Source organism: Sciurus vulgaris (genome assembly GCF_902686455.1).
Source record: "Sciurus vulgaris genome assembly, chromosome: 10".
Lineage (NCBI taxonomy): Eukaryota > Metazoa > Chordata > Mammalia > Rodentia > Sciuridae > Sciurus > Sciurus vulgaris.
In genome coordinates this window covers 132,750,725-132,755,485 of record NC_136470.1, presented here as the reverse complement: position 1 = coordinate 132,755,485, position 4,761 = coordinate 132,750,725, and the positions used below count along the sequence as shown (strand labels likewise).

Here is a 4,761-nt window from a genome sequence, read left to right as displayed (position 1 = left end):
GGGCCCTGAGCTCAGAATGAGAACTGAGAGTCATGGGGGATTACTCTAAGGCCTTGAATCCCAATGGTTTGCCTTTCCGGATTTCAGAATTCCTTGGAATGCTCACTCCCCTTTCTCTTCTATTGCCGCCTCTATTTCCTACCACTCCAACACCTGACACAGCTCTGTTGGAGTAGAGGATTCAACACTTGACAGGGTTCTGTTGATCATCCTCCCTCTTGGGGGCCATAGGCATGGCATGTCTCCATGTGTAGTTGCTCTTTAATATTAATAATCAATATATCATTAGAAACTTGTTGGAAAAACATTGGGAAGTTTTTACTGTATTGGGACACAAAATAGTACACAATAAAAATTTAGTAGTAATACACAGTTTAAATAAACAATTGTAGCTATGCTCCAGTTAAAAGGAGCCTGTGATTGCTTTAGTATAATAATTTCTAAATACAGATGGATAAAGAGGCATTCCTCTGAGCTTGAATGCGGTGTTTAGCCTTTGTTGCTTCCCTAGTTTTAATAGTTGATTCTAGAGATATTTTGCATAATAAAAACATTTAGTTTAGTCATAAATATAATTTGTGTTTTTCCTATGTTTAGTCTAATTCTTTGAGAATCAAAATAAGATTGTAGTCCGCCATTAAATGAAATAGAATAGACTAAATATTAACTATAAGTTGATTTCTTTGCCCTTTGTTAGTAATAGTAAAAGCTTTTCACTATTAAACACTGGAGTTCATGGTGGGGGTGGTTCCTCAGAAAATCTAGTGACCTGTTTGCTCTGGAGGTTGGAGGTTGCAGATCGTGGTGTCCTTAGTTTGGCTGGGGGTCGGGGTTGTTTTGGTCTGGGTGGGAAATGGGTTGCTTTGGTCTGGGCTGTCATACAGAGGGAAGGTGTACTTTGAGAAGAAGCATAGATTGTACTTTTGAAGGTTTTTCTTATTTTAAACTAACCATAAAATGATATAATCATTACTAAAGAAAAAATGTATAAAAATGCTGGCAGAAAAATAAAGATGGAGATTCAGCCTCAGACCACTTGGTGCCTCTATGTGCTGTTTCTCCACCACACAGATACCTCCCATCCACCTAGGACCCCCGACCGCTGCTAGTGCTGGACCCTGGGACTCTATTTCCCCTTTTTCTGGGGATGCATGTCTATTTTAGATTCCCTGTACCTCTCCCATCACTGTGTTTTGGGTGCACTAACTTGATTTTCACTGTCACAGGTCCATGATATGAGAAAAACTGTGACTAAGAATGGAACATACAAGGGGTTTTACAAATGCATAATTTAGATCAAGAGATTCCAGACTTTTGACTGATTAAATTTGTATGGGATTTTGGACTTGAGTGGATGCTGTAATGTGTTCTGGAGATCTGAAATGAGATGAACGCACAATGAAACCAAGATGTTATTTTGAAAAGATAAAATTGATAAAGCTTTAGTTTGACTAACAAAGAGAGATGGGGAGAGAGAATAAGATCCAAATAAAATCAGAGATGAAAAAGGAGACAGTCCAATTGGTACCACAGATGTACAAAGAATTTAAGAAACTATGATAAACAAGCAGTTAATAAATTGAAAAACCTAGAAAAAGATGAATAAATTACTGAACACTGACAATCTACCAAGACCAAATCAAAAAGAAATAGAAAATCTAAACAGACCAAAAACAATGAGATTGAAGCAGTAGAAAAAGTGTCTCATCAAAAAATGTCAAGGATCTGATACTTTAGAGAAGAATTCTAAAAAATACTTTTAGAGGAAAAAATTGCAATTCTTTTAAAACTTTCAAAAAACTTAAAAGGAAAGCATTTTGCCAAACTCTTTTGACAAGGCCAGCATTACCAGAGTATTAAAAATCAGACATAGAAACAACACAAAAAGAAACTATAGACTAACATCCCTGATGGACAAAGATGCAAACATTCTTAACAAAATACCAGCAAACTGAATCCAGGAGCACATGAGAAGGATCAGACACCACGTCATATGGGAATTTCCCAGTGATGTGAGACGGTTTAATATTTGCATATTGTTATGGCTTGAATATGAGGCATCCCCTAAAAGTTCCTGTGTTAATGTAGGAATATTTAGAAGTGAAATGATTCGATTGTGAAAACCACAATCTAATCAGTTCATTCTAGCTTGAGTGAATTGACTGGGTGGTAACTCTAGGTGGGTGGGGCACAGCTGGAAGATGTGGGTCACTGGGGTCGTACCCTGAAAGGTGCCTCTACACTGTGACCCCTTCTCCTCTCTCTTTCTGCTTCCAGTCCTCCATGAGCTGAGTGGTTTTCCTCCAACACACCCTGAGCCGTGATGCTCTCTACCTCACCTGAGGCCCAGAACAATGGGGTCTGCTGACTGGACTGAACTCTAAAACTAGGAGCCCCAATTAAACTTTTCCTCTTCTACTCTGTTCTTGTCAAGTATTTTGGTTATAGTGAGGAAAGGAGGACTAAGACACATGTCAAAAAACATGATACATCACATCAAGAGAATGAGGAACAGAAACCATACAAATACCTTAACAGATGCTTTGAATGATCAGAAAATTCACTGAATAAGATTCAACTATCAGTGTATTTCCAAAATGGCAGCAGCAATGAATGTGGATACCCCGAGTGGCACCAACAGCAGCACAGGTAAGAAGCGCTTTGAAGTGAAAAAGTGGAATGCAGTAGGCCTGGGATATCATGGTTGGTAACTGTGCCATCTGCAGGAACCACATTATGGATCTTTGCATAGAATGTCATCAGCTACTTCCGAAGAGTGTACCATTCATGGGGCGTCTGTAACCATGCTTTTCACTTCTGTTGCATCTCTTGCTGCTCAAAACTTGGCAGGTGTACCCACTGGACAACAGAGAAGGGAAATTCCAAAAGTATGGACGTTAGAAAAAGAGCATTCTTCCATCAAGCTTAACCATTTTGTTATTCATTTAGTGACTTGTCCTCCTGTTACTTACTTATAAAATAGAACTGTGTCTTTTCTCCTTTGACTTTTCAGTTTGCTTCCTGCAACCATATTGTATTGTATGTCAAAGAAAGTTCAGTTGAATTCTAGAATGGATGCTGTCTGTTGTGTGTATGTGAAAAAAATGGACATAAGCAGAAGTTCCCCTCTACAAAACTGGAAAGCTAGCTTTTACTGTGAAGTGTGTGTTCATTAGTGCTAGAGCAGAGACGTCCTAGACTGCATCACTTGTTCCAAGGAATCTGGCCCAGCAAGGGGCAGTTGGGATCACTGGCACCCGAAGACTCTGGTCAGCTCTGTGCTCCTCCTCTGCGACTGCAGTGGCAGCTGAATGAGGGAAGAGCCTGTTCCTGTTGGCATCCTCAGGCGAGTGGATTGTGCTCTGAGCTTTCTTCTCTAATGTGGGCTTCTAAGGACTAAATGACATCATGTGGGCACGGTAAGAGCCTTGTAGGATATGAAACTACTGTACAAATGTTAACTCTGATTGTATATCACATGTTACTGTCTCTTAGAAAAATCAGCTTTAAGAAATTATAATGTATAAACTATACTGACAGTAGTTTTGAACTTAAGTTAAAAACTTGTCGGACTTGGGTTGAGGCTCAGTGGTAAGGCACTTGCCTAGCATATATGAGGCCCTAAGTTCAATCTCTGGCACCACAAGAAGAAAACGTTTGTTTTGCCAGGTACAGTGGCATGCACCTATAATGCCAGCTACTTGAGAAGCAGAGACAGGATTGCTCGAGCCCAGGTGTTCAAGCTCAACCTAGGCAACAGAACAAGAACTTATCTTTAAAATGTTTGGGGGTTAGGGGTGTAGCTCAGTGATAGGGCACTTGCCTACCATGGAGGAGGCCCTGAGTTCCATCCCAAGCACTATAAAAAGAAAAACCGACGTCATTTTGAATTGGATTAACCAGAGTCCAAGTGTCCTTCATCACCATTGCTTTGGGATTTGTTTCAATATCTTGGCTATGGAAGGATTTGCCTGTTCTAGTACTCATTAAATGGCTATGTAGAATCTTCAAGTGAGAAGCGGCAAAGTTTATTGCAAGGGTTTTTGTGTGGTCAGAGGGTTCCTGGTAGTTTCTGAATCCTTTTCAGGGGATTCATGAAGTTCTCCCTCTATCTACAAGTCCATAGGAAACCACTTTTTCTTTATTTACTTTAACCAAAGCAACCTACCAAATGAACAAGCAGCAGACTTGAGTATCCCACTGTCTTCTATTAAATCAGACTGAAATGAGATTGGTGAAAATGTGAAACAGTGTTACTCACTACCTTTTTTGTTGTTGTTGTTGTTGTTTTTTGGGGGGATCGTTTTAAAAGTGATTTTAATAAAAGTATTTCTGTTAAAAAAAATTCAACTATCAACTGATAGAACTATCAACAAACTAGGTATACAAGATATATACCTCAAAATACCAAATGAAAAACCCACAGCCAGTATCGAAGAATGAAAAGTTGAAAGAACAAAGCAAGGATGTCCACTACTGCTGCTTTCGTGCAATGTGGCACTGACGTCTTGGCCAACACCCCATGTTCACACTCCCTTGTGGAAACGAAAAAGTCGATCCCATAGAGGGATGCAGTGGAACAGCACTCACTAGAGGTTGGGAAGGTCAGGCATTAGCAAAAGTCACCCAAAGAATCAGACAGCAGAAATTGGTTCTGGTTTGCTTAACACTGTAGGGTACCTATTTCCTGATCATCCATATTTTGAAATAATTAGAAAATCACATAAAAATTTCCAACATACAGAAATGATTAATATTTGA

At 39.5% G+C, this 4,761-nt stretch overlaps 1 pseudogene across 1 annotated transcript; it reads left to right on the top strand.

Annotated features, from left to right (window-relative positions):
• The first annotated feature begins 2,597 nt into the window (after positions 1 to 2,597).
• On the top strand, positions 2,598 to 3,321 carry LOC306670628 (E3 ubiquitin-protein ligase RBX1-like; annotated as a pseudogene). The gene has a single exon. The product of its transcript is annotated as an E3 ubiquitin-protein ligase RBX1-like (transcript).
• Positions 3,322 to 4,761: the final 1,440 nt, after the last annotated feature.